Source organism: Oncorhynchus kisutch, linkage group LG5 (genome assembly GCF_002021735.2).
Source record: "Oncorhynchus kisutch isolate 150728-3 linkage group LG5, Okis_V2, whole genome shotgun sequence".
NCBI classification, from domain to species: Eukaryota; Metazoa; Chordata; class Actinopteri; order Salmoniformes; family Salmonidae; genus Oncorhynchus; species Oncorhynchus kisutch.
In genome coordinates, this window is record NC_034178.2 from 33,276,952 (window position 1) to 33,302,505 (window position 25,554).

At 41.7% G+C, this 25,554-nt stretch overlaps 1 protein-coding gene across 11 annotated transcripts in view; it reads left to right on the plus strand.

The window, feature by feature from the left end:
* The window catches only part of LOC109890932 (forkhead box protein P1-B-like), a 208,078-nt gene that overhangs the window by 34,089 nt on the left and 148,435 nt on the right, over window positions 1-25,554 (plus strand). For all 11 annotated transcript variants that reach the window (XM_031824902.1, XM_031824900.1, XM_031824899.1 and 8 more), the window contains exon 2: window positions 6,583-6,674. The gene's annotated coding sequence lies outside the window, so the exon portion shown is untranslated. The remainder of the gene's footprint in view (window positions 1-6,582; window positions 6,675-25,554) is intronic.

The window sequence follows — 25,554 nt, forward strand, 5'->3', positions numbered from 1 at the left end:
AATTGGTTTGGAGCCTTGAGACCATTTATACTTAATTGTTAAAGTCCAAAATACTTATCAGTTCTATATTATATAATATAATTCTATAATATACTATATTATCAGTATCTTAAAATGTTCTATATTCTGCAACAAAAAGCAAGAAAACGGATTCATTGATTCCTACTGAAATTAACAGTCTCGCCATTGTTTTATTATTTTCTGTCACCTTGTAATTGTCTGGATGTCATAAGCTGCTATTAGCATTGGTAGAAAATGTTAATGCTCAGAGGCTCATCTGCTCCAAAGAATGCCTCTCTATCACTCTCACATTGCTTTAAAGGGGAAAAGGAAGATGAATTTTGCCCATAAAGGCTGTATCACAAGGGCTTTTTATCCTAAATGGCTCTGGGGATTGTTATCTGTGGGAAGTGTGTCCTGCCTCCGTCGTGTTCAATCAAGTGTCCACTTAGCTGTGACTGGGAGTAATTGTTCCCAAGTGAGCCACACACTGACCTGTTAATGTCTGCGTTGACCCTCTAACCTTGTCAGCACGTCTTAGGGAGGAGTTTAAATCATGTGGATCTCCTCCTTGCCTTTGCGCTGCCAGGTCAAGTGGGCGTCGCTGCTGAAAGACCACTCTCTTATAATTGTCACCAGCAGCATGGGTCAGCCATGGGTGCTCCTGGAGCCCGGCTCTTATTAGATGAGGTACTAGGAGTGTTGTGACTTAATGGGTCAAGCCATTGATCCGATCCAGCCACCATGTTCTCTCTCTTTAGTCAGATGGTCCTGCTAGCTACCTGATGACAGGCAGTCACAGCTCAGGTGGACTGTGTTGGACACAGACAGCATTCTGAGGCTACCAACCACCATTTGGTCCATATATAATGTTTTGGTATTAACGTTGTCAATGGGGCCCTTATTATGTATGGTTTGATCTCCCTTATTATGTATGGTTTGACTGTGGTCCCTCTGTGTATTGGACATGGAGGGGGGGAAGTAGGACGATATGGCCAAAATATCATATCATATGGTATTTTTCAAATTGACGGTATTTTATGTTTTCGATTAATTCAAGTTTTACATTTGCTTCACGAGTAGTGCGTGACCCTAGGGTGGCAACTAGAGGTCGACCGATTAATCGGAATCGCTAATTTAATTAGGGCCGAGTTCAAGTTTTCATAACAATCGGAAATCGGTATTTTTCGGCGCTGATGTATGTATTTATTTATTTTATTTTTTGCACCTCTATTTAATCTTTATTTAACTAGGCAAGTCAGTTAAGAACACATTCTTATTTCCAATGACGGCCTAGGAACAGTGGGTTAACTGCCCTGTTCAGGGGCAGAATGACAGATTTACACCTTGTCAGCTCGGGGGATCCAATCTTGCAACCTTAACTAGTCCAACGCAATAACGACCTGCCTCTTTCTCGTTGCACTCCACAAGGAGGCTGCCTGTTGTGTGAATACAGTAAGCCAAGGTATGTTGCTAGCTAGCATTAAACTTATCTTATAAAAAACAATCAATCATAATCAGTAGTTAACTACACATGGTTGATGATATTACTAGATATTATCTTGCGTGTCCTGCGTTTGTATATAATAAGTATAAGTATCTGATACAAGTATCTGACTGAGCAGTGGTAGGCAGAAGCAGGCGCGTAAACATTCATTCAAACAGCACTTTCGTGCGTTTTGCCAGCAGCTCTTCGTTGTGCGTCAAGCATTGCGCTGTTTATGACTTCAAGCCTATCAACTCCTGAGATGAGGCTCGTGTAACCGAAGTGAAATGGCTAGCTAGTTAGCGCGCGCTAATTGTCATTGTGTTGCTGGTTCGAGCCCAGGGAGGAGCGAGAAGAGGGACGGAAGCTATACTGTTACACTGGCAATACTAAAGTGCCTATAAGAACATCCAATAGTCAAAGGTTAATGAAATACGAATGGTATAGAGGGAAATAGTCCTATAATTCCTATAATAAATACAACCTAAAACTTCTTACCTGGGAATATTGAAGACTCATGTTAAAAGGAACCACCAGCTTTCATATGTTCTCATGTTCTGAGCAAGGAACTGAAACGTTAGCTTTCTTACATGGCACATATTTTACATGGAACATATTGCACTTTTACTTTCTTCTCCAACACTTTGGTTTTGCATTATTTAAACCAAATTGAACATGTTTCATTATTTACTTGAGGCTAAATAGATTTTATTGATGTATTATATTAAGTTAAAATAAGTGTTCATTCAGTATTGTTGTAATTGTCATTATTACAAATAAAAAAATCGGCCGATTTTTAATCGGTATCGGCTTTTATGGTCCTCCCATAATCAGTATCGCCGATGAAAAATCATAATCGATCGGCCCCTAGTGGCAACACATTCTAAATGATTTCAATGGGTCTTTCTCCATTCTGATTGTTTTCAAATCAAATCTGTTTGTCACATACACATGGTTAGCAGATGTTAATGCGAGTGTAGCGAAATGCTTCTGCTTCTAGTTCCGACAATGCAGTAATAACCAACGAGTAATCTAACCTAACAATTCCAAAACTACTACCTTATACACACAGTGTAAAGGGATAAAGAATATGTACATAAAGATATATGAATGAGTGATGGTACAGAACGGCATAGGCAAGATGCAGTAGATGGTATCGTACAGTATATACATATGAGATGAGTAATGTAGGGTATGTAAACATTATATTAAGTAGCATTGTTTAAAGTGGCTAGTGATATATTTTACATCAATTTCCATCAATTCCCATTATTAAAGTATACTGTTCAATTCAATTGGGGTGGCAGGTAGCCTAGTGGTTAGAGCATTGGGCTGGTAACCGAAAGGTCGATAGATCGAATCCCCAAGCTGTCAAGGTAAAAATCTGTCATTCTGCACCTGAACAAGGCAGTTAACCCACTGTAATCATTGTAAATAAGAATTTGTTCTTAACTGACTTGTCTAGTTAAATAAAAATAATTAAAACTTCAACCTAAAATAACTTGCATTTCCATCAATTTCTGAATTTCCTGCACTCATTTGAGATCACTTCCACACTGCCACGATATGGGCAAAAAAAATTGGCCTTTTTTTTAACCAAATGTTGCAATTGCAATTTAGATCAAAACACCTGGGTGAACTTTTGGAATCATGGAAATATGTTAATTCTAATGTTAGAATGTAAATAATAGTAGGCACTTTGAGTACAGTGTTTGACATGACAACGAATGAAAATGCCATGGATGAGTTATTGTGACAGGGTAGGAACAAACGTGATGTTCCGTGTTTCCTAGGGGACCCTATAATCCTTGGCTACATCAAATCTTTATTCATGTAGCCAACATATTCATGCTTAGCCTATTCCTCTTTGATTTAGAAGATACTGTTGCACAAACAACATGCTGATTTAGGTCTCCACCAGCACTGGTATCAGGCTGTATTAGCTAGCTACGTTTGCTCCGACTCAGTGCGAGTCAGCTAGGCAACAATAAACCGCCTAGCTAGCCCGCTAACTAGCGATTTAGGCTAACTTGCTAAGAAAATACAAACTAGTTGTTTGCAGATGTAAGAAACACAAACTAATATTGTAATTATAGAACGGGTGTGTATTTATATTAAGATCAAAGTGGAAACAACATCGTTGCGTGTGCTGCATTGACCATTTAGACTGAACGAAAGTGTCTCGTGGTCAAACAACAAATGCCGTTACACACAGCATATCACATTTAACAAACCAAACATTCAAATACCGTTTTAGAAGATAAAGTAAAAGCCCATACCGGTCCGTGCATCAATACCGGTATATAGTAAAATACGGCATACCGCCCAGCCCAGGGGAAAAGTAGGTTTATCTAATGTTTACCTAATGTTTCATGGACCTGGGTAGAACAAACACCACAAATTTGTTGTCAGATCGCTTGGAAACTTGACACACAAATAAGTATCTATTAACACACTACTTTAAAGTTGCTGGTTACTAGTTCCCTTTGAAACTGACAAAGATTGTAATTTGGGTGAAAAGGGGAGATTAAAAACACATGCTTCTGAAGCTGAAAGTTGTGTGTTGAGCAGCTGCTGTGTGGAAGTCCACAAGTGAAACATAGCTTAGCTGTTGTACTGTATATGTCTATTGGATGTTTTGGCAGTGAATATGACTTTCAAGATACTGTACTGTATCATACAGTGTTTGGCTGTTTGTTCAGTTTTTTGGGATGGAAAGCCAGTGGCACATCTATAAACTAAACAGCCACTCTAACTGCTTCCTGCTAATTTGCGAAGTTAAGTATAATTACCTACCTTCAAAAGTACTTTTACTCTCACACTTTCTTTATATCCCTTACATGAGACCATGAATCGAATCTCTTTTAGAATGATCTCATCAGTTAGATTTTCTTGGAGCCATTGTCTTTTCTCAATAGCCTGTTGTGAGTGCCTTCTGTGCGGGGTCTCAAAGTTTACAGGGCCTTTTTGAGCCAATGCTCTTTTGAGCAGAGCCCCAATGGTGCAGCCATAAATTCAGAGAGGTGAAGCCGTCTATTGGGATCAACATATTTTTTTGGAGTAATGACAGGCATGCAGACGGGTAATCAGAGGGGTCTTATCTGGGGTTCAGAGGCTGATGGCGGGCAGAGGAATGTGGCCCGGCTGTGGAAACAATGCCGCGTTAATGGGGTTAGCTGAATTCCACACTCATGAATTATGAGGAGTTGGGATGGCGGGCCTGTGGCTTGTTGTGTCTGGTTTGGGGCCTCTACACACTACTGCTGCACAGAGAAAGAGTCAGAGTTATATATTTAGTCTTTTGACACTCGCTGTCATAGGCAAGGTCAATTAAATGGAGCTGGATCTCCATGGTCTGTTCTTCTGGTGGGAGAACAAAAGTGCATTATACACCCATAAACAGATGGGCCTAAAGACATAGATGGTCACGCACACACACACTCGGGCTGGGCTATATGGCTAAAATATGATATCACTGTATAAAAGAATGACAGTCTTTGACGGTATTTTATGTTTTTGAATAATAAAAGTTCTAAATTTGCTTTGAGTAGTGAGTGATCCTAGGGTGGCAACACATACATTCTAAGTGATTTCAATGGGTCTTTCTCTATTTTGATTGCGTTATACTGTTCAATTCAACTGAACCCCTGGCCCCCACAAAAAAATTGTATTTTCATACATAGGGCTTCATGATATGGCCAAACAATCTAGGGCTTATTTTCAACCAAATGTTGCGTTTTGATTTGCCATTTATAGCAAAACACTTGGGTGAACTGTTGGTTCCATGGAAATATAATGATTATTCTAATTCTATAGTTAGAATATAATAGTGGGTACTTTGAATACAGTGTTGTTTGACATGACAACGAATAAAAATGCCAGGAAGGAGTTATTGTGACAGGGTAGGAACCAAAGGGTTGATAAGTGTTTCCTAGGGGACCCTGTAGTCTTTGGCTACATTGAATGTTTTGTCTTAGCTACTTTATGTACTTAACATATTCATGCTTCGAGTATTCCTCTTTGATTTAGAGGATACTGTTACACAAACAACATTCTAATTTAGGTCTCCCACCATCACTGGTATTATCAGGCTGTATAGCTAGTTATGTTTGCTCTGACTCAGTACATTTATTAGCTAGCCAGCTAACTAGCAATTAGCATTAGCGGTTAACATGATTTAGGCCCAACTGCCTAAGAAAAGACAAACGATCAGTTTTCAGATGTAAGAAACATAAACTAATAGTGTAAATATAGAAAGCTAGGGGATTTATATTAAGAAGCAAAGTGAAAACAGCATTGTTGTCATCAACATTGTTGCCTGTGCTGCGTTGACCATGCAGACCGAATGCAAGTGTCTTGTGGTCGAGGAACAACAAATGTGCTTCTTGACAGGGGGCGGGGCTTGGTCTGTGGACACCGGAATGCAAAGAGAGAGAGCTGAGAGGGATGACTCAAGATGCGGAGTAAACTATAGAAATGGACATATAACACACAGCGTGTCACATTTAACAAACCAAACATTTAAAATACCGTTATAGAAGGTAAAGTAAAAACCCAAACCGGTCTGTGTATCAATACCGGTATATTGTAAAATATGGTATACCGTTCACAATGTAATTTTGTAACTGACTGAATGGTATTCATAAAATGGCCTTTCAAAATTCAGATTATTTTGAGACAGAGCTCACAGATGATGGTGTGGGTTTATAGTTCAGTGTGTCACTGAGAACATGCAGAGTTAGATGAGAATCAGAGTTCTGTAGTTGTATACATTGTCATTTAGTTAACTCTGACATTTTCATCAGCAGCATCATCACCACATTATGCAATCTGTCTTTGTAAAGATTTAAACAGTGACATGACTCGATATGTATTTAGGTCATGAGATGACAACAGGAATCAGTGTGTCATAACTCATGTAAAATATGTGTGGTTGGAACTGATCACGTTTAATTTTCCCTCTTCACATTCACGGTTGATGTGGGTTAAGTGAACTGTAGGGACTCTCCCCACCTTTTTACATCCTGTTTGTAATAGACATATATCTATATCCCCTGTCCTTCTCTTCTGTCTGTCCCTCGCATACTTAAATACAGTGTCATCTGTGAACTGCTGATGATCCAAAGAACCTAAGCTGAATTCTCATTGGAAGAATGGAGCGTCAGTCTTTCCTACACGAGTGAACACGGTAAGGGCACATTCTTACTCTATCTACATCTACTCTAAAATTACTGTTAATGTCATGTGTGTGCTCTGCCAATCTGTGAACTAGTCTGCAGCACAGTAGGATTTAATTTATTATGCTAATTTGCATCTCATTATAATTCAGTTAATCTAGATACCAACAGATACTCAAAGTATTTTCAAGAATTGTTAATTGTTCAGGCCAAATAATGTTCCATTTTTATTTAACCAAATTGCATTATGACTTTAAATAATGAAACAACTTAAAAGAATGTGTACATTTATCAAGTGGTTTATCATATTGAAACTTTGCTGAACATATTTATAACTATGTTGATGCATTGCAGAAAGTATTACTACACAAGTATGGATCTTGAATGGTGACTTAAATTAGACATTATACTAAACATGTTTTCTCTTTTGTTTTGTAAATTAGAAACAGTTTTAGGGTTAGGTTTCTAATGTTACATTTTTTAACACAGAACATGTTTTGCATAAACGTCTACAGAATATCATCATACCGATGACATAGTCATTAAAAATGAAACACTATCATGACCACCTTGTGTCATATTGGCAAAAATCATTGAAAAATATCAATCAAAACAAAAATTACACACTTTACTCGCTGAATGATACACCGGTCGTAGTAGCATCGGCAGCATTGTGTGTGTGACTGTCCTTTGTTTTTAACATCTTTGGCATGCTCTAGTCTCCCTGTCCCTCTCCTCTGTCTGCCATGGGTTCTCTGATTGGCTGAACACTTTCTGCACTCTAGTCTGGCTGACTGCCAGGCCCTGCCTTGCCACTGATCAGAAGTGAACGTGACATTTGTGCGGAGGTAATGGAATCTGTGTGCAATTAAATCTCCCGACTGTGAAGAAGAATCTATCTCCCCCTCCCTTCTCCTACCCCATCAGCAGGGGGGTGGCCGTGATGATGAAACCGTCCCAGCAGGCCCCTCTCCCCGGCCTGCCCCGCCAGTACCCCTTTCCTCTCTCCCAATCTCTGTCAGGTTGCGTTTTTTAACTTCTCCCTGTCTCTGCCTTGGTTTCTGCCCAGCAATTAATTACAGCAAACGTCAATTAAAAATCTTCCCAAATATTGTTGGAGAATTAAATTTCAATTACAGAAATTACATTAAAGGAAAACAACATTAACATTGATTTAATGAATTCTGCTGAAGGTGACAGTTGTTATTTTGTGACAAAGCATTGTGGGCCATTCAACATGTTTTGATGTAAATGTGAAATGGAGTGAGTGGAAGAATGAGGGGGATGGGATGGTTTGGGGAGGAGTGGATAGAGGGAGAGCGGACACATGCATGGATGAGAGGAGAAGAGGGGTAAATCTCTCTATCTCTATGCCCCACTCTGCTGCTGTGCCACTCTACTTAACGCCTCATTTGTGGTCTCTGTGGTCAATGGTTTGAGTCTTTCTCTGTGCTGATGGTGCACTTGTTCATGGCTAATACCACAGACCTCCTCTATGTCTGAAACCTAATGGGTATGTATCCTCATCAAGATCGCCCATAAACATAAAAGGGTTCCTCCCAGGCATACTGGCCTGGGCGGACGCACATTTCCCTTGAACTTCTTGAAAAGGAGTCCCTATCAGAGTTACTTGTCCTCAGTGAGTGGACCGGGAGAGGGGCAGGATTTCCAGGTCAACCGGTCATCTGCAGGCTAGAGCCAGGAGGGCAGGGCTTAATCTGCTTGCCAGAGGGAGGTCACTCCCCTGGCTCTGACATGCAGTGCCTTCATAAAGTATTCATTCCCCTTGATTTATTCCACATTTTGTTGTGTTGCAGCTTGAATTCAAAATGGATTAAGTTGATTTCCCCCCACCCCCCCCCACCCATCTACACATAATGACAAAGTGAAAACATGTTTCACACCTTCCTATATAAGGTCACACAGTTGACATTGTAGGTCAGATCAGAAACTATACCATGAAATCCAATTAACTATCCGTAGATCTCAGAGAATTGTGATGAGGCATATATCTGGGGATGGATATAAAAACATTTCTAGAGTGTTGAAAGTCTCCAAGAGCACATTGGTAAATAAAAAAAATATGGAGCTAACCAGACTCTGCCTCCTAGAGCTGGCCGTCCGACCAAACTGAGCAACCGGGCAAGAAGTATCTTGGTCAGGGAGGTGACGAAGAACCCAATGATCAGACTGACAGAACTTTTTTTTATTTTATTTATTTTATATATTTTTTTACCTTTATTTTACTAGTTAAGAACAAATTCTTATTTTCAATGACGGCCTAGGAACAGTGGGTTACAGATTTGTACCTTGTCAGCTCGGGGATGCGAACTTGCAACCTTTCGGTTACTAGTCCAACACTCTAACCACTAGGCTACCCTGCCGCCCCAACTACCGAGTTCCTTGGCTGAGATGGGAGAATCTGCCAGAAGGACAACGGTCTCTACAGCACTTCACCAATCTTGGATTTATGGGAGTGCATGATAGAGATTGCAAAAAGGCACATGAGAGCATGTCAAAAGATTCTGTGGTCTGATGAGACAAAAATAGATCTCTTTGGCCTGAATGCAAAACCAGGTACCGCTCACCATCACTACCTGAATCGTGGTGGTGGCAACATCATGCTATGGGGAGAATTTTCAGCGGCAGGGGCTGGGAGACTGGTAAGGATAGAGGGAACAATGAATCTAGCCAAATACAGGCAAATCCTTGATGAGAACCTGCAAACGACCTTAGACTGAAGCAAAGATTTCCGTTCCAACAGGACAATGACCCCAACCACACAGCCAAAGCAACGCTGGAAGGGTTTCAGAACAAGAATGTGAAAGTCCTCGAGTGGCCCAGCTAAAGCCCCGACTTGAATCACATTGAAAATCTGTGAAAAGACTCCTGTTCACCGCCTATCCCCATCTAACTTAGTGACTGCCTTTTTAAAAAGCAACAAATCCCATTGAAAACTACATATATGGCATCGATATGAGTCAGAAACAGTTATTCTAGTGTCAAAATTGACTATAAACTGTAAATAGGATCGTTGTTGTCAAAGTCTCATCTAAAACAGAGTTTGGAATATTCGTGCCTCACCATGGGTAAATTAAGGTTGGATTTGGATTTGACAGTGTCCATTTGCCTACTAACATTGTGTGAACAGCTGCAGTGATTTCTCTATCAAATAGCATAGACAGTGAGACAGACCCCCAACAGCTCCGTCTGTTTACATAAGACAACACGTTGCGCATTTTTTTTACTTCAGAAGTACTGCACCAAACACCTTAGTCAGATGTAAAACTGCGCAACTAAAACATCCACGACAAAAACTTCAACTCAAGAAATCTGTAATAAATGTTGTCTTAGATTCATTCTGGGGATTTAGAGGAAGTGAAATAGGCATTCCTTCTAATGGGGCCAAATATCATTAACCAAATGCGGAATTGGTCAGGAAACACACCTCCAAGACTAGTTTTTCATAACACATAATGACACGTCATACCATGTCATCAGTGTTGTGTTCAAGACCACCTAAAGTGAGACTCGATTTGCTCCAAGACCGGAGCAAATCGAGACAGAGTCAAGAGGGGGTAAGGGGTCAGAGACCGAGTCAAGACCGAAACCAGAAAAAAGTCAAATTCAAGACCATTATAGTAATTTTGTCAAATCACCACCATAATAAGAGTTCAAAATGTCCAGTATTTCTGTGTTCATATTTCAGAACAACACATGGATTATTTAGACAGTCTGAATAGTGAAAAAAAATGCATGCAGAGGTAAAATAGAGCTACGTTACACATTTTTACTAACCCAAACACAGTGAGGAACAATGGGCTCTCTACGCCTCCGTGATTGGCTCAGTATTCTGTCACTCATGGGGACACTACGCCATCGTGAAGTTTATGTCCTTAGTAAGGGTAGACATCCAACATTTTTGCCCTTTGTGTTCTGGCATAGAGTTTTATATTACAAGTGCCCTTCCAAGATGGATCAAGGTCATTGGCTACAGATGTAATGAGGTCAAATCATGTTATATGTACAGTAGCTTTGATTGGACTGATCATGTCAACATCTTACTTTCAAAGTCTTAGCTAGCAGTCATCATCATGAATCAAGTTGACAATCTACTGGCAAATCCTTTTTAATCATTGTCTTATAAAGATAAATAATGAAGATAAATTATAGATAAACATATCGGTGCTCATCGGCCATTGGACATAAAGATTACACAACAAGTTGGAAATCGCAAATTCAACAATGAGTTGTTTGGAAGGAATCAGCGGCTAACTGCAAGCAGTGCAAAGCAACCAGTAGCCTGCTATTCAATGAAGTGGCTGTGTGTGTTTTTTCCGAGGCGCCACCTTCATGTTTAAGTGAGCACATCCCTAGCCAAGCGGAGTCCAAAAATGTCTTGTATGCAGCTGCATAAATGATGTAATTTGCAAGGGAGATATGTATACAGTAGCTAAGAAAGTATAACTAAGTGGATGTTGTGTAGTAAGCTGTTAGTAGCCCATGTGCCTCACTCTAATAATTTGGTCTATTTTCGCCTCTTAATTTCTTACTGGTCATCTCACTGGTCATCCCCAAAGCCGACACCTCTTTTGGCCGCCTGTCATTCCAGTTCTCTGCTGTCAATGACTGGAACGAATTGCAAAAATGGCTGAATTTGGAGACTTATATCTCCCTCACTAACTTTAAGCATCAGCTATCTGAGAAGCTTACCGATCGCTGCAGCTGTACATAGCCCATCTGTAAATAGCCCATCTAACTACCTACCTCATCCCCATATTGTTTTTATTTACTTTTTTTGTACACCAGTATTTCTACTTGCACATCATCATCTGCACATCTATCACTCCAGTGTTAATTTGCTAAATTGTAATTACTTCGCTACTATGGCCTATTTATTGCCTTACCTCCTTACTCCATTTGCACACACTGTATATAGATTTTTGTATTGTGTACTGTACTTTTGTTTATCCCATGTGTAACTCTGTTGTTTTTTGTCGCACTGCTGTGCTTTATCTGGTTAAATAAAGGTGAAATAAAAAAAATATATAAAAAAAACAACCTGTTTTTGAGCAATGTCGTCATCTAATATTGTAAGAGGTTTCGTTGTCTGCTTATATGCCCCCTTTTATTTATCCTACGGTTCTGACTTGGTGTACAGGGAAAATACTGTTAGAGCAGCCCATGTTCTGCATTCTGTCGCTGTACATTTCAAAGGTGCTGAACACATAGATATATTGACTGTCTGTCGTCGCTCGCTCATTAATGTCTTAATCAAAATTCCGGAATGCGTTTTATCCGATCATCGTTCCCTTATGCTATAGTTTGTACATCTCAATTGTTAGTAGAAACCACAATTGTTTAAGCAAGTCAGCCATATCAACTATGTTTTAAAAAAAGGCAGTAAACGAGGCAAGTCTCCGCTGATAGCCAGTTATAGCGGGGGTAAGGTTTCACTCAATTGTGCTGGAAAGAAAGCTCTGCTGTTGGGACAGTGTTGTGTAGGCCCTAACAGTTTGTGAGCACGGCTTGTTGCCATTATACTGAAATTAATGTATTGTTTAGTGTCCTTGCTGGCATGTATAAAAACATTTTTGGGGGAGTTTGCCCCATCAAGAGTTACATGCTAAAATCAACACTGCACGGAAGTCCTCTTACTTTTGGGAACTTTATAGTCCTATTGATCAAACAACCATGAAAAGGTAGGCTCTCTCTCCCTCAACTATGCACATCAACTAATGCTTGCCACACTCAGATGCGAGTGCTCTAAAATCGGAGCAGATAGCTAGAGTGAATTTCCAAATGCAGGAGATATGCTAACTTTTTAACAGTCGTTCAAGTTCTTGGTAGCTAACCAAATGACACCTGCATCTCGAGCTGTGTACTGCCAAAAACGATATGAGGGGAAAAAGTCAGTCATTCATTGGCATGACATGACATTCTCCTAGCAGCTAGCTAGATATCTAGCTAATGTTAGGCTCCGTGTTTTTTGTTTGGTACATAAATAGATACACTAGCCTATTAGCCACGTTATGACTAACTTGTGATCATTGCCCTTGCTAGTTTGATTGTATTGTCATTCCCAGTCTTACATTTGTCTGTTTTTGTCCAGAATATTGAGCCATTGAAACTGAAACAGTACTTCCCAAATGAAGGCAGCAAACAATGTGTGATTTTCAGCTCGATAGCAATATTTTTGGAACTAGCATTGAACTGCATCCATTTATTCTGCAAACAATAACTTAGTGTACGTCATGGAACATTGAGTCAAATATAACATGTTTTAAAAACCTCTTATGAAGTTGGTTTTGTGGCATAAACTGGGAATTTGATATTTTTGATAGAAGTTATGATTGTCTGTTTCATATTTTCACTTAACTTTAGGTCACCCATAAATTAGTGTGCTAAATATGAAATGTTTTTTGCAATGGGAAGTAATAGTTGTACATTTTGATTGGGAAATGCTTAATGGTTGTGTTTTTGTATTTGTCACGGCCGTTGAATGAAGAGGACCAAGGTGCAGCGTAGTGAGCGTACATATTATTTTATTTAGAAAAGACTCAGAACAAAACAATAAACACTACAAAACAAACCGTGAAGCTAAAGGCTATGTGCCATAAACAAAGTCACCTTCCCACAAAGACAGGTGGGGAAAAAGGGCTACCTAAGTATGGTTCTCAATCAGAGACCATGATAGGCAGCTGTCCCTGATTTGAGAACCCTACCCAGCCAAACATAGAATACCCACCCCAAATCACACCTGACCAAACCAAATAGAGACATAAAAAGGATCTCTAAGGTCAGGGCGTGACAGTAACCCCCAAAGGTGCGGACTCCGGCCACAAAACCTGAACCTATAGGGGAGGGTCTGGGTGGGCATTTATCCGCGGTGGCGGCTCAGGTGCGGGACGCAGACCCCGCTCCACCACTGGCTCACCCCACATTGGTGGCACCTCTGGTGCGGAGACCCTCGTAGCGGGCTGGAGACCGTCGCTGGGGGCCCCGGACTGGAGACCGTCACTGGAGGCTTCGTGCCATGACTCCTCACTGGAGGCTTCGTGCCATGACTCCTCACTGGAGGCTTCTTGCCATGGATCATCACTGGAGGCTTCGTGCCATGGATCATCACTGGAGGCTTCGTGCCATGGATCATCACTGGAGGCTCCGTGCCATGGATCATCACTGGAGGCTCCGTGCCATGGATCATCACTGGAGGCTCCGTGCCATGGATCATCACTGGAGGCTCCGTGCCATGGATCATCACTGGAGGCTCCGTGCCATGGATCATCACTGGAGGCTCCGTGCCATGGATCATCACTGGAGGCTCCGTGCCATGGATCATCACTGGAGGCTCCGTGCCATGGATCATCACTGGAGGCTTTGTGCCAAGGATCATCACTGGAGGCTTCTTGCCAAGGATCATCACTGGAAGGAGGAGACGTATGGGCAGTCTGGTACGTTGAGCCGCCACAGGGCTTACCAGGCTGGGGAGACATACAGGAGGCCCTGTCCTTCTAGGGATAGGCACAGGATACACTGGGCCGTGGAGGCGCACTGGAGGTCTTGAGCGTAGAGCCTGCACAACCCGTCCTGGCTGGATGGTTTTTCGCCCTGCAGATGCGGGGCGCAGGCACAGGACGCACTGGGCTGTGCAGATGCACCGGAGACACAGTGCGCAGAGCCGGCGCAGGATATCCCGGGCCGTAGAGACGTACTGGCGGCCAAAGCCGCAGAGCCGGCATCCTCCGAACTGGCTGGATGCCCACTCTAGCTCGGCCGATTCGGGGGGCTGGAAGGTTGCGCACCAGGCTGTGCACGCGCACTGGAGACACCGTGCGCTCCACCGCATAACACGTTGCCTGACCAGTACGACGCTCGCCACGTTAAGCACGGATGGCGATACTCCCCAGCCTGCCTCCTGCCTCCAGCGAAGGGTAGACACCCTGTGCGAAAAGTCCTATGTTTAAAAAAAAAAAAGGTTTCCTATAGATTTTTCATATTTTTACTCTCAAAATCACACATTTTTTAAATAGAAAAAATACAAACAATTGATGATCTAAGTTCACAATAACGCTTAAACCACATCAATCTGATTGGGTGGGCCTGTCGGAGCCTGGCTCCCCAGTGGGTGGGCCTCTGTCCACCCAGGCCCATCCATGTCTATGGCCCTGATGCAAACAGCAGATGATGACAATTGCGCATCACAAATAGCATACTAACCGACACTTCGGACTAAACTTTTCCAGTACCTGGTTTACATACCCATTGTTGCCTTAGTTAGTATTTACTGGTAGATTTTACTGGTTGATATAAGTTGAAACGTCTTTCCTACCCTACCCTACTGGCTACCGATGTCATTCTTCTGTGAGCTGCTCCATGCCAAAACCAGTTGAGATATGATATTCTGCTGAAACTAGGCTATGTGTGTGGCGCGCATGTGTATATACATTTCATAAGGCTTTGCGATTGTGTAGGCTACTTCTAATGATTGACTAATGACTAATGAATGACTAATGATTTCTCTATTGTACTATCATCATTGATAATTTATATACCTCCACTACACTACTTTGATACGCATCCGTAGGGATTAAGAAGTGAGTGTCTGCCTATACCCTCTACTACACCACTGGTCTGCCTATACCCTCTACTACACCACTGGCCTGCCTATACCCTCTACTACACCACTGGCCTGCCTATACCCTCCACTACACCACTGGCCTGCCTATACCCTCCACTACACCACTGGCCTGCCTATACCCTCCACTACACCACTGGCCTGCCTATACCCTCCACTACACCACTGGCCTGCCTATACCCTCCACTACACCACTGGCCTGCCTATACCCTCCACTACACCACTGGCCTGCCTATACCCTCCACTACACCACTGGCCTGCCTATACCCTCCACTACACCACTGGCCTGCCTATACCCTCCACTACACCACTGGCCTGCCTATACCCTCCACTACACCACTGGCCTGCCTATACCCTCCACTACACCACTGGCCTGCCTATACCCTCCACTACACCACTGGCCTGCCTATACCCTCCACTACACCACTGGCCTGCCTATACCCTCCACTACACCACTGGCCTGCCTATACCCTCCACTACACCACTGGCCTGCCTATACCCTCCACTACACCACTGGCCTGCCTATACACTCCACTACACCACTGGCCCTTTGTGTTTTACAAAAAGTGCACCTCCTACTTGAGTGCGCTGGTATTACGGTTGTTGTCCTTTCAGAATCGCGAATCTGTCACACACTGAAGGCCTATAGGTTTGCCACTGCGCAAACATGTTTATAATAGATATTAAAGATATAGATATAAAGGATATTGTTTCAAGGAAGGAGTGTATATATTTTGCCTGGCCACGCAGTTTTATGCACTGACTGAATAAAACTTACTTACTTACTTACTGCGCTGATCTCGGGAAGAAATTAGGAGGCCTCACTGTCCGAGACCGAATCAAGACCAGGACAAATGTATCTGACACCTAGACCACCGAGACACTCAATGTGGTCTTGCGAGTACTACATAATGTCACAATGTCTGACAACTTTTCATAACCTGCCATAATATGGTGATAACACTGTCCTGACACATTGTTACCTGTTGTAACAAATATTGTGTCATTTTATGGCTGGTTATGACACCTACAGTGTCAAAACTCTTATATATTGGTGTAGGAACAGATTTCAAGAGCAGGACAAGACACCCTCTTTGTGACTAATGACCGACTTAAGGCCATGTACCTGATAGGCTATCTGGTTTATACGATTATAATGCTTCCTGACAGTGTCATCAAGTGTATTTTCTTAGTCCAAATGAAGTGACCAGGGTGAAAGTAGAATTCATTTATTCCCAGTACAAGACATCCTATATGTGCATGCGCTGTACGTTTTCATGGACCTAATAACATTTCCGTCTGTAATAAAGCCTTTTTGTGGGGGAAAAAAACTGTCTCCCCAGTCAATGGGCCTGGCTCTCAAGTGGGTGGGCTTATGCCCTCCCAGGCCCATCCATGGCTGCGCCCCTGCCCAGTCATGTGAAATCCATAAATTAGGGTCTAATGAATTTCAATTGACTGATTTCCTCATATGAACTGTAACTCATTAAATCTTTGGTATTGTTGCATGTTGCGTTTATAGTTTTGTTCAGTATAGATAAGACATGGATATAATACATTTCTCCTCTATTCCCTTTCTCTGTAGTTTTGCTTACAAAGGCATATTCAACCGTGGCTGTTTTGTGAAATGATCACAATCATCATGTATGTATGAATTCTTATTTGATTTATCTTACAATGCCGGTCGGTATTGACCTTTAATTTATGACTTATTTGTTTAGCGCTGCTTTTCTTTGTCATAATGAATAATTTATGTCAAGTACGACAAGCGTAAGGGAGTATTGTCTTAGAAAATAGTAATGTCACTCAGGTCCTTTTCTCTCAGCAACTGAAGGTTAATTTAAACCAACAGTCAAATGAACCTCTCCGTTTCCTTGTGGCCCTATGAAAACGGTGGTTCATACTGAATGCCACCGGGTCCTGCTTTATTCATTAACATCCTGCTAAACAAATAGACCCCCTATTCCTCACAGCTCAGTTAGCGTTTTCTTCTGTTGCGTAGGTTTCTGTCTACTTTTGATCAGGGAAAGAGCGAGTGAGGCCTCAATGCTCTAGTGTCATTCTAATGGCAAAATAGATCAGATGGACGCAGAAAATTGTTTTAATTGTATAATTATTTGTGGTTAGCCACTTGTGTGGAAAACTGCTGTGATGTGGTTGAAGGCCAGGGAAGAGCGCCGTTTGGCCTTTATGTGCTTATTTTGACTCTGAACAGGAAATGAACAACTAAGAATCCTCAGGATATAGGGCTCCCTCTCACAGACACATACACACAGTACATATAAGGACATACACACTTTGATACAAACACACACTCACGACACACAAACACCCCCCTCGGGCAGGTCGAGGCATGCTCAGTGAGATGTTGCCCTTTAAGTAATGTGTCTGCCCAGTGAGTCTGCTCCTCAGGCATGGATTGAACACTGTGTGGTGTAGCCTGTAGCCACCTGACCGGGATGGCAGACCTCAATACGCATTTAACAGTAGCTCAACATACGGCCCACTTAACACGACTTCCACTGTAGAGAGCAGGCGGGCCTTATCAGATCAGTAACCTAGCTTAATCACTGCTCAACGGATTCCTGATAAGATGTTAAAATAGTACTGTACCCAATAGGATCCAGATGGCACTAAACGTTGAATTAAGGTGCATCACTCACTCAGTGCATGGTGTTTCTACACAACCTTAAAGGAAGAATCCACCCAAAACCACTAATTCCTTTAATTTACTGTGTGAATAAGTGCTTCATTTTGGCATTATAATAAGTTTGGTAGCAACATGGAAAATCGTTGTGGAAATCTGTTGCAGCAAAATCCACAATGCAATGCTCTCTATGGGCTGTCTGTCTAGCTAGCTAGGTACCTAGCTAGCAAATGTAGCTACACACAATAATACCAAAGACAATATCAGCATGTAACACAGCTAGTTAGCTGTAAAATCGCCTAAACAAACTGCACTATCAATTTAGGCGTCTGTTCAACCTGCAGATCGATGTGGTTTACAGAGTGGACTCTAACATTCGCAACAGCAGATATACGTTTGAGGAGATGGAAAACATTACCGAGGCTACGTGAATGGGCCACGCGGTGCATTCTGAACAATTCTGGGACAAGGAGCGCTCTCCTTCAAGGAGTGAATGGGAGTCTATTGGGCACTAGCTAAAAAAACTAGCATGAATTTCATCAACAAGAAGTACCACATAACAAATATTTTCAGAGATGTGAGATAATTAACTTGCTATCTGTGGTATCGAATAGCTTTGGAATCATTACATTACGTGCTTATTTTCCTCAAAGTTTGTATCTCGTCATATACACTGACTTTGAGAAGGGATTGCATGACGATTGGCTTAGCAACCACGGGACGCAGCATGACAACGGGAAAGCGATTGGTCGACAGTCTGCTGGGTGGGACGTTATACATTACTTCATTCATTGGTTTCCTATCTCCTTTCTATAATATCTCTGGCAACGGCACCATGCAATGCACCCTGGACTAAAGACGCAGACAAATAGGAACAATGTGCTAGATTAGACCCGCCGTTAAATTACACATTTCTCGATGTAGGAATATCGCAAAAATAGGATCAATCGCTCATTTGAGAGAAGACATCCTCCAGAGTTACAATATTGGCCTGTATTGAAATCTGACATACTTATTAGTAGACGTTTTCATGATTGAAAAGTCGTATTCCTATTAAAACATCTTAGGGATAGGGGGCAGTATTTTCACGTCCGGATGAAAAGCGTGCCCAAAGTAAACTGCCTGTTACTCAGGCCCAGAAGCTAGGATATGCATATAATTTGGATAGAAAACACTCTAAAGTTTCTAAAACTGTAAAAAATAATGTATGTGAGTATAACAGAACTGATTTGGCAGGCGAAACCCTGAGGACAAACCATCCAGGAATTTCTTTTTTTGGGGTCACTTGGTTTTCAGTTGGATTTCTATGGGAAGCCCTATTTAATAGGAACCTGGTTGCAGTTCCTATGGCTTCCACTAGATGTCAACAGTCTAGAAATTGGTAGAAATGTGTATTTTGAGCTATGAAGAAGTAGGGCTGTTCTTAGTAAGTGTCAAGCCAAGTGACTCTACTGTTTTGATGCGCGTGAACTGGAGCACTCTTCACGTTGTTTTTATCCGGTATTGAACACAGTATATTCCGTCGTAAATTTCTTTGATTATTTACGTTTTAGAATACCTTAGGTTTGATTAGGAATGTTTGGACCAAGTTTACAGGTAACTTATTAGATACTTTGTAGTCATGTTGGGCGAGTTGGAACCGGTGTATTTCTGAATATAACGCGCCAAATAAATGGACATTTTGGGGATATAAGGAAGGACATTATCGAACAAAAGGACCATTTGTGATGTTACTGGGACATTTGGGACATTTTGGAGTGCCAACAGAAGAAGATCTTCAAAGGTAAGGCATTTATTATAACGTTATTTCGGACTTTTGTGTCACCACTTGCCTGGTTGAAAATAATTTTCATGTGTTTGTATGCGGGGTGCTGTCCTCAGATAATCGCATGGTTTGCTTTAACAAGAAGTTGAGCTTTATTTTGATGTATTACACTTATATTGTCGTGAATCTTAAATATTGGTATTTCTGTAGTTTTAAATTTGGAGCTCTGAAATTTCACTGGATGTTGTCAAATCGAAAGGATCACTAAGAGGTTTTAACTTTCAGTGTAGTGAGAGCGACTTTATCACCGTGCTACGTCATACCGGCCGGATTTCTGGCTGCTTGAATGCCAATAACTCAGATACACATAAAAACATGAATCGATAGAACCTCACTCCGAGATCCACAAAAACAATATAACATTCAAAATGGGTGAACCTTTCCTTTAATCCCATGGATGAGTAAGTTTCATATGCCTGGCTTTTCCACTGATTTGAGTGAAAATAATGATCTGAAAATAACTATCTGCTCCGTCTTCTGGCGTCTCTCAGCTCCTGTCCTGTCCTGTCTCCCATCGATGTTGAGAAGTGATGACGTCAGACCACAGTTGAAAGTTCCAATTGGGCAGAGCTTTTCTATCGGAGTAACTGCATGACATATTTTACCTTCCCCTGTTTACTGGCAATCAAAATACACCATAACCATAAAGATTTTAAATAGTTACCAACAAGTCTGACATCAACAGAATATGGGTCATGTAAGACACTTTCAGCTATCCATAATTTTACACACACACACACACACACACACACACACAAGGATGGGGCGGTAGGGTAGCCTAGTGGTTAGAGCGTTGGACTAGTAACTGGAAGGTTGCAAGTTCAAACCCCCGAGCTGACAAGGTACAAATCTGTCGTTCTGCCCCTGAACAGGCAGTTAACCCACTTATCCTAGGCTGTCATTGAAAATAAGAATTTGTTCTTAACTGACTTGCCTGGTTAAATAAAGGTTAAATTAAAAATTAAAAAAGGATGTTTCAAGCCTGGTGGACAATGCTGTAAAAATTGCCAGAGCAGCGATAGGCTAGAGTCAGCAGCTGCATGCACTTTTCAGCTTGACTCATTCAAATGTAATAAAACAGTGTAAGGAGTGCTTGAGGGACCGAAGGTCTGGATGCTCTCTCCATTTAAGCAAGAGCAGGACAGCCATTGTTATGTTTGTTTCAGATTCTGGTGACACAATCAAACCAAATATAACTTTTTCAAGTCAATATAGATAAACATCATTCTCAAGTAGATTAAAAAATATATTTTCTTGTGTACCCCTCTGTTATGTAACGTGTCAAGTTCAGCGCCATGAAGAATGAACTGCCTTATCACACCCCTTCATTTAATAAGTTAATCACACATGTAGCCTGTCTGCAGTGCAACAAAAAGCAATTTGTCAATGGTCAGCTTGTTGTCATGTCACCGTTGTCATGCTCTGTTGTTTAGCTGTATCTCCTCTGATAATGTATATCTGATAATGCTTAATAAGGCAGGCAACTGTCTCTGTGCTGCTGTATGCTACAGGCTCACTAGGTTACTACAGGAGCCCCGTGTTTGGCCTCAAGTGTCTGTGCAGCGTGCTTCTTAAATGGTCCGAGTTGCACCTAATGGTGACTTCCTGGCGTTATGGCTGCCGCCTCCCCCTGGATAATGCACTAATGAAGGGTGGCAGGAAGGACCAGGGGTCCGGAACAGATCGTGGGCAGCTGGCGGAGCAGGAGAATAGGAAGCACCGCCGCCGAGGCGAAACTGCAGCAAGAAGCAAATGAAGGCTCATATCTGCCATCTCCCTCGCCTCTCTGCACTTTCCTGTTTGGACTTGAAGGTGATTGGAGCCAAGGCAGTGACAGTTGACGGAAGCTTTGTGAGGAGAGAGTATTTATTTACCGTGAGACGCGGTGATGCTGTTCAGGATGCGGTTTCACGCAGGATGTGCCCCCCCCCGCCCCTCAGATTTGATCATCTCACAAAAGAGTTCTGAGGCAGGTACTGGGAGGCCCCTGCTCTAGGCAGGCTGCATTGTGTAAGAGCCTGGGAGGCTAGAGGCTGAGAGGCTGGGCCTAGACTGACTCAGCAGCACTCACTCAGCACGGCTTCCTGCTCTGCCTCGGGAGGTGGGTCCAAGGTTAGCACAGGTCACTACGAAAGGGAGTGGGAAACATTAAAGGTCCAATGCAGTCACTTCTATCTCAATATCAAATAATTTCTGGGTAACAGTTAAATACCTTACTGTGGTTGTTTTCAATGAAAATTGTAGAGAAATGAACAAAAAAATAATTTCTCATGCAAAAATTTTGCTTGGACTGTCTGGGAGTGGTCTGAGTAGGGAGGGGAAAACTGAAAACTAGTTTTTGTTGGCAGAGGGGTTTGGCCTATTAACTAATTTACCGCCTGGTGATGTCACCAGGCAGGCCAAGCTCCACCCCACAGAAACAGGCTGAAATTTCAAGCTGTCTTTTAAAAAATACCTTACACTAGAATGAACATTATCGTACTTTTCACAATTTCACAGTATTATTTCAACCTCATAGAGTGGAAACATATATAAAACACAGGGAAATCACATTTTTGACTTCGCTGGGCCTTTAAGAGTGTGTTCCGATACACACTCTTAAAGAGTGTGTGTGCATGTGTGTGCGCGTGCCTGAGAGTGTGTGTAGACCTTGCCAGGAATTCCGCTTGGCTTGTAAAACGGAAGGGAAGGGGTGTCATGTTTAAATCTCCATAATTACATTGTATGGTGTAGGTACTGTGCAATTATCAGTGTTGTCACCCTCCAATACAGTAATCTCCTTACCGAAAGCAAAAAGTGAGTATGTTTACTGTTACACTTAATTGATTAAATTACTTACCTGGTGGATCTTGCAATTTTAAATATATTACTTCTAACAACTTATTCTCCACACACATTGACTTTCACCTGTCTGAGTTCTGTTGTCCTGTTGCCAGACTGCTAGTCTGGAGGCAGAGGGTGTTGTCAGCTAGTGAGCATGGTGAAAAGGTGAGCCACATTGATGCCTGCCTGCTCGGTGGTGTCATGTCGGTACTAGTCCACACACACCAGGTTTCAAAGGTCGTTTTTTTATTAGCTGCCTTACGGCTGGACACCAGAGTCTAAACTCAGACCTGCCACATAAAACGCACATTTGTTGAGAGTGTGCAAAGTGATAAACCATCCGGTCTCCAGGCAGCATCGCATTAATACACTTAAGTAGCTCACTGAACCTCCTTAGCAACAGTGGCAAAAAAAAAAAAAAAAAGTCATCCTCCATTTTGCAATCAATTCAGTCTCTTTTAAATTGCAGTGTTGCTCATACTTTGGAATTGTGCATTTTCATTGTCAGTGATGTTTTGATTTTGTTAATGCTTCTTATTGATATTGGTAAATAAAAGGAACAGTTGTCATTCAGAAATGTATCTTCAAAACGGTGATAATAATTGAGGCTGCTCTTGCAACATTCACATCAAGACTGGTAGTATATAAGGTTAATGGCTTTAATGAGGCTTACAAATACAATATATTTTTGTATCTCCATTTTGTTCATGGATCACTTCTCTAAGTAGTGAGATATTATACTGACCGCCTCATGCTTCAAGAGATAATGTAGAACTTAGGAGGCTGTGCTTAATGCTTATAATGTGGGAGTTAAGCTGTAGCTCACATCTCATTATTTCTCATAAAATGAATACTTGGAACACTGGTGTTCAAGCAAATCAGAATGTGGGCTTACACTGGTGTTGATGTAACAAGGTGACTCTAAATTGGTGTACTTTATCATAAACAAAGACTATCTTTGTTTTCTTATGCTTTATGTGGAGATTTCATCTGAATACTTCCAGGCTGTAATGTTGCGAAGACACGAAGACATGGAATGCAATACCTACTTGATTATTCAGAAAATATCTAGGTTATATTATTGTCTGTTTTCCACAATAATCAGCTTTATTGTATTTGCAGCAGCAGCTGACCCTTAACAGAAGCAGAGACTGTACTCCTCATCTACATTTAGCCCCCCTGACGGAGTGGATAACGTGCAGGGTGCCCCAGTGAACTCTGCCTCTCTCCTCTCTTCTCTCTCTCTGGGTGCAGTGTATTAGAGAGTTCCTACAGGGCACTACACCTCCATCTCCGGAGATGTGATCCTGCCATTGACAGGCGGATGGAAATAATCCAAACAACAACTAGATACACGTCTCAGGGCTTTTGGCTCCAGCTGTTTTCAAAGAATCTGGTAAATAACCTGAGAGAGCAACACTATTTAGACTGGGACAGCCTCTACTGAGTCTGTGGTGGCTTTGGATCTGTAAGGGAAGTGGTGGCCCTATGCTTGTTGTGGTCCACCTCTTGACAATGTCCATCCATGTGCCTAACAAGCACTGACACATGTTTTATGTCAAGTAATAATTCACTTTTCTCAATTAATCTACGTGTGACCGGCCGGCTCTATTTGGTCTTATGTTTTCTTTTTTACGTAGCACAATTTGAAATTGTGTTTTTAACACTGGATAAAAGTAGAGACTAAGAGCTAGAAAATGGTATATCATGGGCTCCGGAGTGGCGCAGCGGTCTAAGGCACTGCATTTCAGTGCTAGAGGCATCACTACAGACCCTGGCTTGAATCCAGGCTGTATCACTACCGGCCGTGATTGTTAGTCCCATAGGGCGGCGGACAATTGGCCCAGTGTCGTCCGGGTTTGGCTGGTGTAGGCCGTCATTGTAAATAAGAATTTGTTCTTAATTGGCTTGCCTAGTTAAATGAAGGTGTCATAAAAAAAGAATGTATATTTATATATACACTACCGTTCAAAAGTTTGGGGTCACTTAGAAATGTCCTTGTTTTTGAAATAGAAAACTTTTTTTTTCTCCATTTAAAATAACATAAAAATGATCAGAAATAGAGTGTAGACATTAATGTTGTAAATGACTACTGTAGCTGGAAACAACTGCTTTTTGATGGAATATCTACATAGGTGTACAGAGGCCTATTATCAGAAACCATCACTCCTGTGTTCCAAAGGCAAGTTGTGTTAGCTAATCCAAGTTCATCATTTTAAAAGACTAATTGATCATTAGAAAAACCTTTTGCAATTATGTTAGCAAAGATGAAAGATTTTGCTGATTTAAAGAAGCAATAAAACTGGCCAGCTTCCCGGATGTTGACGTTGAGACTTGTGTTTTGCGGGTACTATTTAATGAAGTTGCCAGTTGAGGACTTGTGAGGCCTCTGTTTCTCTAACTAGACACTCTAATGTACTTGTCCTCTTGCTCAGTTGTGCACCGGGGCCTCCCACTCCTCTTTCTATTCTGGTTAGACCAGTTTGCGCTGTTCTGTGAAGGGAGTAGTACACAGCGTTGTACGAGATCTTCCATTTCTTGTCAATTTCTCTCATGGAATAGCCTTCATTTCTCAGAACAAGAATAGACTGACGAGTTTCAGAAGGAAGTGCTTTTTTTCTGGACATTTTGAGCCTGTAATCGAACCCACAAATGCTAATGCTCCAGATAGTCAACTAGTCTAAAGAAGGCCAGTTGTAGTACTTCTTTAATCGGAACAACAGTTTTCAGCTGTGCTAATATAATTGCAAAAAGGTTTTCTAATGATCCTTTTAAAATGATAGAGTAGGTTTTAGCATTCTGACCTAACAACAGCAGTAGAGCACCCAAACTGACTATCTTGTAAGTTACTTCTAGACACAAATGAGAGAACAGCTCACTCGGACCATTTTACTCACCCTAGTAAAGCTGGTCAGGCTGTTTTTAATGTTATACAGAGTGTTGGTGACTGCAACTGTG